Raw genomic sequence first — 13,748 nt, 5'->3', positions numbered from 1 at the left:
GATGACATTATGAGTGCAAGAATTCACAGAGAGGATATCATATCAGTTTCAGACATCACAATGAGGGTATTATGTCAATGTCAGAGGTCAAAGTGAGGATATTTTATGTGTGTCAGAGGACCCAGTGAAAATATTCATGTGACTTTCAGAGGACACAGTGTGATATTATGTGAGTGACAGAGACCAGAGTGGTAGTAGTCTATGTCTGAGGTCAAAATGTGTGTATTATGAGATTGTCTGAGACCAGCATTGGGGATTTATGTGAGTGTCAGAGGGTACAATGAGGGTATTATGTGAGTGGTAGAGGTCATAGTAAAGTTATTATATGTCAGAGGTAGCATTAATGATATTATGTGTCAGAGGCCAATTAAGGATATAATGTCTGTGTCAGAGGTCAAATTGAGTGCATGATATGAGTGTCTGAGATCACAGTGAGGTTATTATTTGAGTGTCAGTGGTGAAAGTGAGAATATTATATTAGTGTCAGAAGTCAAGTGAGAATATTTTGTGAATGTCATAATCCAAAGTTAGGGTATTGCATAAGTAACAGAGGTCCCAGTGAGGTTATATTGTGATTTTAAGAGGTCACATTGAGGACATTATGTGAGTGTCAGTGGTCATGTGAGGATATTATGTGACTATCAGACTCACAGTGAGGATATCATGTGAGTGTCACATAACAAGTGAGAAAATTAGTTGAGTATCAGAGGTACCAGTGAAGATAAATGAAAGTGTCCAAAGTCATTTAAGAAAATAATGTGGTTGTCAAAGATCACAGTGAGAACATAATATAAGTATGAGTGGTCACAGAGGTCCTGCTGAAATATGCAGTGGCACCCAGAGTCCAGGCCATCTCCCAGATTTCTGGCTAGGATCTTGTGGCCTCCTGGAATACCTGGGACACACAGCCTCTTCCTCTATGATCAGCACTCTGAACCACACCATGCACAATTTTGCTGGGCTCTGCAGTAAGACCCCAAAGAGTCACATAGGGAGCCTGCACATTTGCTGTTTGCTGACAGGCCTATGACTATGGAAGCAGGCATCTGAATCTTCCCTATCATCAATGTTCTCTGAATTTTCTGATGCAGTTGTTTGCATGGATTTCCCTAGCCCTATGGATCCCAACATGGCAGAATAGACAATTGAGCAGGCCACCCATGAAGCCAGGTAGGTTATTTGAAATGAGCAGCCATCAGACATTTCCAGACATTACTGATTCAGTTGTGGTGGACCATAGCTACTGTACATCACCAACTCCCTGTGCTACAGAACATCCCCAACTCCCAGGCACTGGACAGTTATAGGAAGAATGAGGCAGGTGGCTAGACTGCAAGAAGTCCTGGGAAGGACAAATAAATAATGGATTTGTCTTCAAGATGCAATAGAAGCCCTCACATCCCAGTCCTGCCCCTGCTCTGAGAGAGTGGGCCAGCCACAGAGAGAACTTTACACAGTCCAAGCACAGCCCTTTACCTGTTGTGTCTTACCCTGAGTGGAAGATGGAAATAGAGGAGCAGAGACTCTTAGACGAAGTGATTCTTCATGGCCACTGCTGAGGTGGATACTGAGGAAAATTATGGATATGTGGACATCCTGGAAAGTGACTTAAAGATAACTGTGTGGCTTCCCCAGGCAAGGAAAACCTCATTTTCACTCCATTGGTCAAGATCTTAGATAAGGAAGAGGAACAGTACCTCCTAATGTTCAGCAAGTTCCAGCAGTCCTTCTGCTCTTCAACCATTCCCTGAAGTGTGATCAGACCCATCTGCAAATGCTATGGCAGCCCCAGGACAGGAACATGCCTGTCCAAAATAAGCACAGGAGGAGTATGACACCCACTGAGAGAAATGGTAAACCTGGAAGCAATGGAAGTCAACCTAAAGGTCAGCTCGGAAACCTAGAGTGATGACAAAAGAGAGTTGCTCTTGGCACTATGTTTTCTCTCTGTGTTTTACTTTGTTTGGGAATATATTATTTTCCTTAAAGAAATTGAGTGAGTCTGTGCTGAATAAAAATCTTAGTTTCTTCTGATGTCACTCAGGAATCACGATGGATATTTAAAAACTGCTTTCCTGTTTCACTGTAGGTCCAGTCACAACTCTAATGAAGCTTTTTTATGGTGTTTTTGCTAATTTTTAGTATATATTTTATTATTTAAAATTAGTTATACATGACAGTAGAATGAATTTTGATGGATATTCTGAAGCCATGTGGTGTAGAATTGGGTTTAGGGGACAGTGTTCTCATCTTTCCCATAGTTTTGTGTAAATTTTGGATTGGGTTTTCAAGGGTATGTATCACTCAAGAACATCTATTTGGAAAGTTCACATTTAAAGAAGGAAATCAGGGATATTAAGCATGTAGCATTTTTGTGGTGCATATAACCATTGAAAAGAAAAAAATATATTTTGTATTTTATGAATGCTTTAGAATCTGTTGTTCCTGGACAATAACTCTCATAACAACTTTAGTTTTTCTTTAAAATTTTCTGTTTTTTAAATTCAGGTTTTAGTCATATCAGGTCTACATTTTTGCATTTTAGTAGAGATTTATTATGTTTTAATTTCTGATGAGGAGAACTATTTACTTTGATAACTATTACTTAGAGCTGGCTTTCCAATTCTATACTTGTGTAAATTTTGGTGTTTTGGTACTGTTGGTATGGTAGAAGAAAAGTCTTTCCTCATTGGTCATGTGTTGGATGAGCAAAGTCAGCATAATTTTAATCTGCTATCCATTGCAAACCACATGAGAGAGCCATGAATTTGCAAAGGCATTCATGTCCATTGGTTTATTTTTGCAGACCATTAGCAATGAAAAAAAATTTTAGTATGTGTTCACTGAATTTATCTTTTCAATTCCAACAACTTTCTGCAGTTCTTGCCCTACAGAAAAGTCCATATCACTTCCATTTTTCAATACTCAGCTTTTAAACTTTGTACAATTCTGATCTTGCAGCATGAGGCATGGGTCAAGATGTTATTATGCACTGGAAAACTGTGCTTCTCACGTCATTATCAAGCACTTGTTTCATCCATCACATTCATTTTCTTAGAGCATTGTTGCACCAGGGTGTGACACTATCCTGTAGTCTGCATCCTCCAGGGCCTGCTATAAAGACCCTGGACATAATTACAGAGGGCTTGTGCCTGAGAGGTACGAGTCAGTTCAGGAGGATGAACCCTTATGCCAAGGCAGATTTTCCACATATATGTGCATTTAAAGGTAAGTTGAAGGGATCCTTGGAAACTCAGGCCAAGAAAATTTCTGGGGGTGAGTGAGTTGCAGGGCAGTAGCAAATGTAGTGGGGACTGGCATATGGAGTGTGCACTGCACAACTCTACTTTTTGGCTAGTGCCTCCTGGCCTCCATCACACATGCTAAATGACTCAATTTCTTCTCTCCTCTCTAGGGAGGACAGCAGGCACCCATTTCCACCTAGAATAGAAGTTCAACATCAACGTTTGAGCTGTCACCTCTTCAGGCATTGTAGAAAAGAAGGAGCATCCTGCAAGAGTTTGGTGATGTTTTTCAATTCAATCATCACCTAACCCACCGAGCTGCAGGGTAAGCACCCCAGCCTTATGTCCAAAGCTGTCACCAGCCATCACTACACATTGTTGTGAGGACCCTAGGTTATTTCCCTGACTAAGCAGCACAGTGGGTAAGTTGAGGATTGGAGGAGCTGTGTGCAAGGTCAGTGTCACTAGGTCCAGTGTCCTTGCTGGGTTATTCTCAAGTGAGCAATTGAACATGCTTCTGTGGCTTCCCCTGGCCACTAGACCTGGTGGAGACCAACAGCCTGTAGCAGAATAGGTGTCACCAAATGGCCAGCATGCCTGGGGCATGTTGAATGAGGATGGTGCTACCTAACAGGCCTCAAGTGTAGTGTGGGCTGTCAGTTTTCAGAGGGGTTTCTTGTCCAGGAAGGAGCAGGAACACTCGTGTCAGATATGCTTGCACCCCCAACACACCCTCTCCCCTTCCAGTGGGTGAAGAAGTCAGGATTGTGTTTGTTGAGAACAACAGGCCCCTGGGGCTGCCTACCTCGGTCTTCCCTCCTAATATCACAACTGAGCCAGGGACCAAAAGCATCTCTGGTGTCCATGGGCACCATGTCACCATGCTGCTGTCAGTCTGCCTTTCTATGACATCACCAAGGATCTGCAGAGTGGCCAGGATGTCACAACATGCACTCATATGTACCCAAGGATCCCAAGGCCTAGAAGCAGCCCCTGGGGAGAAAAACCAAGTGCCCTCTCCTGAAGGAGCCTGGAATCTCCACATCGTTCAATCTCAACTCACTGGAAGCCAACCTGTTCCACTTGTCTTGTGATTTGCTGTTATTTCATAGGAACATTGTTAACAAACTTAGGCATTTCTTTGAGAAGGAGCTAAACCAGTGTAGCAAGGTTTGGATAGAAGTAAATGATAGAATGCTCAATGGAAGTGAATCTCTGAAAGCTAATCTTAGTTCAATGATTGCTGAGAGGAGTGCATTCAAGAGGACCTCAGGAAGTTTCTAAATTGGGTGAGGCTTCCTTTTTATCTGCTAGCACATGTTTAGCCTAGGGTCACATATCCCCTGAGCCATCACCTCTTCCCTTTGTGTATTTATACTTACAAGTAGGGTCTCACTAATTTGCTTATTCCCTCCCACATTAAGGGAGGCTGGCTTTGTACTGGAGAACCTCTTGCCTCAGTCTTACCCATTCCTGAGATAGCAGGTGAGATCCAGCACTTCCTCTGGCCATTTCCATTTGGCCAGCTACCTGCTGGTTAGTATGTTTGAAAGAGTAGATCCAGGAGGAGGCGGTGCAGTGGTAACAAAATGAATTGATTGTGGTTAGAAAGGCTTGGGCTTCAGGTTGGGATTAACCCAACAGTATTCTTATATAATAACATCAAAACAAATCCCAAATCAGTACAAAGAAATAATAAAAATCAAAGCAGAAATAAAACAGAGACTAAATGTATAAGAAAAGAATTAATGAAACAGTTTGTTCTTTGAAAAAATACACAAAATTAACAGACCCCTAGCCAAATTAAGCTAAATAAAGGAACATCCAAAATAAATAAAATTAAAGTTGAAAAGAGATATATTACAATACATACCAATGAAATCCAGAGGATCATGAGGGAATATTTGGAAAACTTCTAACCGATAAACTGTAAAATCTACAAGAAATGGATATATTTCTAGACACAAATAGCCTGCCAAAATTGAACCAAGAGGATATAAAATGTCTAAATAGATCAATAATAATGAAATTAAAGCATTAATAAAGTTTTCTAACAAAGAAAAGTCCAGGAATAGAAGAATTCACAGATGAATTTACAACATTGGTTAAATACCACCAATACTCCTTTAATTATTATATAAAGCTGAAAGAGAAACAATTCTTCCAAACTCATTCTACAAAGACAGTATCATCCTACTACCAAAATCAGTTAAGAACACACACACAAACACACACACACACACATACACACACACAAAATATAGCCAGATGTGGTGGTCCAAGACTATATCCTCAGCAACTCAGGAGACTAAGGCCGAAAGAACACCAGTTCGAGACCAGCATCAGCAACTTAGCAAGGCTGTGTCTTAGAATAAAAAATAAAAAGTACTGTGGATGTGGTAAAGCTTGCCTAGCTTCAATACTTAGTACCAATAAATAAACAAAAAAAAATTTAAGTCATATGATCAATTCAACAGAATCAGAAAAGTCTTCCATAAAATTCAACATCACTTCATGATAAAAACCCTCAATAAATTATGACCATACCTTAACATAATAAAGGCTATATATCACAAACCCATTGCCATCATCATTCTGAATGGGGAGAAATTTAAAACATTTCCTCTATAATTAGTAATGAGACAAGGGTGTCCACTGTACCACTTTTATTCAACAGAGAACTGGAAAGTTTATTTTTATTTTTTGCAGTACTGGAGACAGAACTCAAAGGTAATTTACCACTAAGCTAAATCTCCAGTGATATAAAAAAATTATATATATATACTTATATATATACAATTTATATATCATATAATGTGTACATATAAAATGCACTGTTATTTGATATATAATTGTATTATGCATAATTACATACATACATATATATTATTTTATATATTTTAAAGGGATACCAGGGATTGAACCCAGGGTTGCTTTACTACTGAGCTACATCTCCAGGCCTTTTTATATTTTATTTGAGCCAGGGTCTCACTAAGTTGGTGCATCTGGTTTCAAACTTGTTATCCTCCTGCTTTACTTTTCTGATTTGCTGGAATTACAGGCCTGTGCCACCATGCCTCACTGAGAACTGAAAACTTTAGCCAAAGAAGTATGGCAAGAGAAATTGAAAGAAATTCAAATTATCCCTGTTTGCACATGATTCTATTTTCAACTTAGAAAATATTGATGAGTCCACCAAAAGTCTTATAGAACTGATAAATTCATGAATGTAGTAGAATAAAAACCTGGGAAGTGAAAGACCCTCTACAATAAAAATTATACAACACTTGAAAAAAATTGAAGAAGACACTAGAAGATAAAAAGAACTCTCATGTTCATGGGTTTGGAGAAATGGCTGTAATACCAAAAGTGACTGCAGATTCAATGCAATGCAATCCCCTATTAACGTAAATAAGACATTCTTCACAAAACTTAAAAAAAGACAAAATATGAATTGGAGGATAAACAATCTTGAATTGCCAAAGCCATTCTGAGCAAAAGAGAATAATGTTGGAGGTATCATAATATGCATTTTTGAAATGTACTATTGTGCCTTAGTAACAGCTATGGTACTGGCATAACAACAGACATGTAGAACAAGTGAATACAGTAGAGAATGCAGCACCAAACCCATGCAGCTACTGTCAACTGATTATCAACAACACAGCCGAAACATGTTGAAAAAGACAGCATCTTTAGCAATGATACTGGAAGAACTGCACTTACACCCAAAGAAGACTGAAGGTAGATGTCTCTCTCTCTCTCATCCTGTACAAAAATCAACTCAAAATTTATCAAAGACCTTAATGCATGACCCAAACTTTAAATCTAGAGGAAAACATGGAAACCCTTTAAGACATAGGTACACACACAACGATTTCATGAACAGGACTCCAATAACTCAGAAAATAATAGCAAAAATTGACAACTGATATTACATCATCTTGAAAAGTTTTGACCCAGCAAAGATATCATCAAAAGTGTGAAGAGATAAGTCATTATGGAAAATATTATGGAGGTTCCATAAAAAAAAACAAAAAAATAGAACAATCATATAATCCAGCTTTATCAGAATACTTCAAAGTCAGCAAAGTATAATAAAACCTATATACCTATTTATTGTGGCACTACTAACAATAGCCATGCTATGGAATTGGTCCAGGAGATCACCCAGCAGATGGAGGAAGAAAATGTAAACACACATGATAGAGTATTATTCATCCATAAAGAAAGAAGAAATAATGTCACTTGTAAGAAAATGAATGGTAAAACCACTGCAATTTTAGATGTATGTAAAAACAAGTATTTCAAATTGGCATCAAATATTATACTTATTGACAGACCTTTACTGATTACAATTTTTTTCCATAATAGTGAAATAATAACCTTATTTAATCCTGCCAACAAATCTGTAAGGTAAAAAGAGTAGGTATCTTCAACCGTATTCTACAGACCAGGAAGCTAAAGATTACAGAATTGATGTAATTTTTTTCCATCAATTTTGTAATTTTTTGGTAATTAACACAACCAGGAGGTAAACTGGAAATTCAGAGTGCAGAAATATTCAGAATCTAGCCTTCTTTTCAGTTAATGTGATACTTCCTGGGGCCTAGATAATTTGTTTTAATATACTGTTGGCCAACATCTAATAAAAGGAAAATTTCAGTCACAAAAAATAGTTAGATTTTTTTAAATGCATGAATCTTTTGCTAACAGTCATTTTCATTCCTACAGAAATTTAATTGGTTATGTTTTAGTTATCTTTCCATCACTCTGACAAAATTGGCAGGAGTAAAGATTTATCTTGGCTCATGGTTTTATGCCCTGGTCACTTGACCCCATTGCTATGGATCAATGGCAAGGCAGATCATCCTGGTGGAGAGCACATGGCAGAGCAGACCTGCTCATTTCATGGCAGCTGGGAAGCAGAAAGAGCAAAAGAAAAGATATAGACAAAACAAGTCCTACAAGGGTATACTTTCAGGGACCCATCTTGTCCAACTAGACCCTGCCTTCCTAAGTTTCTACATCTGAGAACCAAACCTCCAACACTTAAAGCCTTTAAGGATTATCCCACATCCAAACTTAAAAAAGCTACATTTTTCATTGACTTTTGTTTGTTTGTTGAACAGTGGAAGTTTTATGGGAAAAATTTTCAAAATAATATATAATTTTTGATTTTTAAAAAAGCTAGAGTATTAACGTATATCTGGAGTTCTTTTTCATACTGAAGGAATGTTTCAGAATAGTATTATGCAAAATCAACTGACTTCAGTTTAAAGAAAGGATTTACTGACCCAATTAGCTGATATAGTGCGCCAAAGCAAACAATAATTTCCATTTCACAAAAATTCAAAAGCTTGGGGAAAAAAGAAATAAACAATCTGACAAACTTTTAAAGATACAATTATTTCTGATGTAATACTCCAAAAGTATCACAATGACACTTATGAAGATAATATTTAAAATCTTTGAACAAATCATTAGGCTAATTTTTAATTCAAAGTATCACAACTATGTTAGCTGCAGAGTATAAGAATTTACAACCCATTCAGTTCCATAGTATAAGTATTTTTTGAAGTATATTTATTTGATCAATTCCTCCTACAGTATAATAATTACTATCCTAACAACTCAGAGCAGTTTATGCTCCAAAAGTAGCTATTAGTTTTCTTTATCCAACATAGTCTGGTTAACTCTTAACATCTTCAACGGTAGACTTACTGTTATACTTAAAACATAAAAACAAAACATTTAAATTTTAAAGACTACTTACACATTTACCCCAAAATTATGATTACTATTATTAGTTCATTATCAGAGGTAATGAAAAAAGAAACTTTAGTATCACAAGATATCTAGCACTGAACACAAGTCTAAACAATATTTTTTTTAAATTCAATTAAATTTGTTAAAAATTGCAAATATACAAACTATTTTACTGACTAACCTGGGGAAGTCAGATATCTTCTCTTATATTTAGCCTGATCAAAATTTAAAAATCATACTGAAAAAGAAAAAAAAAGAAAAAGGACAAACTTAACTTACTAATAATCAATTTCATGTCTTAAAATATTTCAAACAGCCTAGAGCAGTGGCACACACCAGTTACTCAGGAGATACAAGAGTCTCACAATTTTAAGGCCAGCCTTAGCAATTTCACAAGGCCACAAGCAACTTAGTACGACCCTGTCTCAAATTAAGAAATAAAAAGAGCTAGGATGTGGTTTAGTGGTAATGCAACCCCAGGCTCAATTCCTAGTTCAAAAGAAAAAATATTTCACCACAAATTATATGTTAATTATAAAAGTAAGTTTTGTTTTGGGGTTCTCTTATCCCAGTGGCTGGGAAGTCTGAGGCAGGAAGATCCCAATTTCAAAGCCAGCCTCAGCAAAAGCAGAAACTAATAACATTGGTGAGACCCTCTCTCTAAGTAAAATGCAATAGGGCTGGGGATGTGGCTCAGTGGTTAAGTACCCCTGAGTTCAATTCCTGGTACAACCCCCCACATGTGTGTATGTGTGTGTGTGTATGTGTACATATATATACATAAAAATTATAAAACTTAAAGTGGAGAAATCTAAGAGACACCACATTAACTAAATGATGCAAGTTAACATCACCAAGGAACAAACCAACAAAATTTACCTCTTCATATATCTGAGCAGCCCACATATCAGTCATATCCTATTCTTCCTGAAAATGTTTAATGGGAAACTAATCAGGAGGTGTTAGGAATTTCCTGCTTACGTCGCTGTAACCTTCCTGCCTCCCACATTACGTTCCAATATGTCATTGGTCCATCAGTCAGTCTGTAATAATTCTCCTCCGTGATTGGTTCCTCCCAGCCCATGAAATTCCAATACAAAGAACCGTGCACCATCTTCTTCTCTCTCTTTCCCTTTCCCCTTTCCCCCGAGTGGACACGTTTTGTCCGCTTGAATAAAAGTTCCTCGTGTGAGACCTGGATCTGCGGAGCATCTTTTCTGTGAGTTATCGACGAACCAAAACTGCTCCCCTTTACATCTAACTAACAGGAGGTATACAGCAGACATATCCAAAGCTGAGGGACATTCTAAAAAATAATGGTCCTAACTTTTCAAAAGCATCAATGTTATATAAAGAAAAAACCGGGAACCTGTTCCCTGTGAAGGGAAACAACCACCACCAAATGCCATATTCATTCTTAGATTGACTCTGCACCAAAAAAAAAAAAAAAAAAAATCTGCGAAGGACAGAATTGGATACTAAAATTTTAATATGAACTACAGATTATACAATATTATTGTAGTAATGCTAATTTTTCTGAAAATACTACTATGGGTTATAAAAAAACAATGTCTTTGGGGCTGGGGTTGTAGCCCAGTGACAAAGGACTTGCCTAGCATGGGTGAGGTAGTGTGTTTTGATCCTCAGCATCACACACACACACACACACAAAAAGTCAAATAAAGATATTGTGTCCATCCATACTAAAAAATATAAATAAATAAATAAAGAAGAAAAGAAAAAAAGAATGCCTTCATATACAGGAAAATCCAAACTATATTTCGGGGCAAAGGAACATGATACAAGCAAATTACCCTCAAAGAGATCCTGGCAAAAATGTGTATGTGAGGAGGCACAGAGGAGAAGAGAGGGGAGAGAGAATGGTAAAGCAAATGTGGCAAAATGTTAATGGGTTAATTTAAATGAAGGCCACAAGAATTCTTCGCATCATTCTTGGAAATTTTTTTTGTAAATTTAAAAATATTTCAAAATAAGAAGTCTTTAAAAATATTGTTTGCCCCTGTTTCACTCACACCCCAGAAACAAAAGTTCAACAATGCTTTCAATGTGCTTGGTAGAACATAAACCTTGCAAAAGCTACAGTGACTTTTTTTTAAGGGAAAGCTTCTCTCTCCTGTGTGTGACTGGCCCCAGCCCATCTGGCTGGCTTTGATCAAGTCCACCCTTCTCTGAGCATGAGAAGACCTGACACAGACCACCTTGGTACCCCCAGGGCCTTCTCTCACAGAGGTCCAAGTCCCAGCGAATCACAGGGGGTTCTGGGCTGCGGCTATGTTCACAGCCCACCTGAGGACAGAGGGAAAGTGCCCTCACCTGACTGGAGGAGCAGCCTCCGAGTCCCTATGGGTTTTTGAGATGCTTTACTAAAATATCCTGCCCTGGTGGCTTCATGACCCGGGGCTCCATGGCGTGTAGTGGCCTCAGCGGTCTCCCTGGGAAATGTGCTCAAACCTGTAGCAAGGCATGGAGGCGGGGCTCGTGCACTGCAGGTGCATCCTGGCAAAACAACCCCACCCCTGGGGCATGCTAGGAAGCCAGGTGGGGAGCTTATACAGGACTGGAGGGTGAATGCTGTGTTGCACTGCTGTCTTAAAGCATCTTGGCCCTGCAAGAGGCTGACTCTGCCAAGTTGTCCTCACACTACAAATGTGTAATTTTCTGAGGTTAACTTTATGAGTAATAAGTAGTGTTGTATTCACCCTTTTGAGTCATCCTGGGTAAGAGGAAAAATTGCTCTGCCTCGCCCCAAGGGGCCCTTTGGGCACCATGCCATGGCCCTGGTGCTGGAGAGTTGAAACCTGTGGTGGGTGAGACCCAGGGCCCAGGTTATGCCACATGCCTCTAAGATCATGACTGGCAGAGAGCCAAAGGGCATGTTGAATGCGCCTTGAGAAAAACAGGAAGCGTTTACCATTGGCTGTATGCTAATTAGTTCAGCCGCTTAGCCCGTGGACAGATATATCTTACATGTATGCTTGAGCTCGTGGTGGCTTGACCTTTAATAGGATTGGATGGACATATCTGGTTACAATTGCTTATGCATGAGACTGCTTATATATTGAGGGTGTTATCCAAATAAAGCGGAAGCTGCTTCATGAACTTCTGAAGAGTACATATCATTTGTCCCACTGGTCGGTGGCAAGCGGCGGCAAGCAGCAGAAACCAAAACTACACAGGCCCCTGGTCCCTAAGCAACTTGGCATGCATTTTCACTTACAAATACACTTGCCTCTTCATCAAAGTGACGTTTGCTGTCATACAGGAGAAAATCAAGAATACAGTGGATAGGTAGGCATAGAAACCTCTTTGCTTTCCCTGCCTGTGTTCCCCATGTGGGAAAACAGTATGTCAAAAAGTTTTAGAATGTAAACTCCAGGAAAACATGTTTTACTAAAACCACAAAACCAAACCAACTTTCCCTAGTACCAATAAGAATGCGTAGCATTTCACAAGTACGTAATGATATGCCAACCTAAAATCTTTATTAAACAGACACTGAATGAGGGGAATAATTGTTTGAACACTTCTTTCATAATCCCTTTTCTAAAATGATTGTCAACTACATATCTGGACTGAAAACTAAATACTCTGGATTAAAGTTCTCAATTGCCAAAATTTTATAACAGAAATACTTTAGCAAAGTAGTTCCTATCTAAATAAACTACACCAATACTCAATTTTGTATGAAGTATTGCTTAAAATGCATAAATACTGGAATTACTTTATTCTATCTTTAAGAAGATTTTAAAAAGACAATATAAGTCCAGCAATTTTGAAAAACATAGATTGGGTTTAATACATTATTAGCATTTAAATAACATAAACCACAAAGTTCTTTCCTGAAATGTAACTCAAACACAGTTCTTACAAAAGCCTCAAGCCACTTTTAAGTGTCTTTGAAATAACAATACTGGAAAAATCAGCTTACATGTCATTTAGTCAACTTTCTTGGTTAAAATCTTTGAAGTTTTTAATTTTAATACTTTAGGACTACATAAAATCTATTTAAAAATGCTTTAAGAGTATAGTATAGACCTTTCTTTACTTGTCCTCCTTATGTCTAGTACTAAAGTGAACAATTAAATACACAAGTAATGAATGTTTAAAATGTCATGGCTATTATCAATTGTCACTTTATTTCTCCTATAAAATTCATCATAAAAAGGTACTGCAACAATCTAGTATAAAGCAAATCTTCAACCAAATAACATGGTATAGGCCTTTTGAAAATATTTATACTTTATCACAACAGCAACAAGAAAAAATTCAATTTATCATGAGGACCAAGCTGAAGTTTTTGAGGTAGTAGAGACACATGACAGAAAAGTTAAAGAAAAATCTAAGGAAATATAATCAACTTGTTTCAAATGTAAATATCAATACCTTTTGAAAGGGCTCAGGAAGCTACATATTTTAAGAAAAGAAGGTGCTCTAAAATTTAATTTGTGACCATACAGGAGGTGTAAAGATTATAGAATAACACTTTGGTTAATTATCTTCTGTGGCTGTATGCATTCATAAATGAGTCTCTACACATAAAGGAGCTCACTGATGGTTAAGATTACCAAACATATTTCAGATCTGAAATAAAATTATCCAATTGTAGTCCCTTATTCAAATGGTAAATACATCCATGCAACAAGTTAAAATATCTTTAAAGGAACTAAAATTAAATTACATATATCCTATTTCTTCAGTAGTCTGTAAAGGTCT

This window comes from Sciurus carolinensis, unplaced genomic scaffold (genome assembly GCF_902686445.1).
Source record: "Sciurus carolinensis unplaced genomic scaffold, mSciCar1.2, whole genome shotgun sequence".
NCBI lineage: Eukaryota > Metazoa > Chordata > Mammalia > Rodentia > Sciuridae > Sciurus > Sciurus carolinensis.
The sequence above is the reverse complement of the archived record's forward strand: the minus strand, read 5'-3'. Positions refer to the sequence as shown.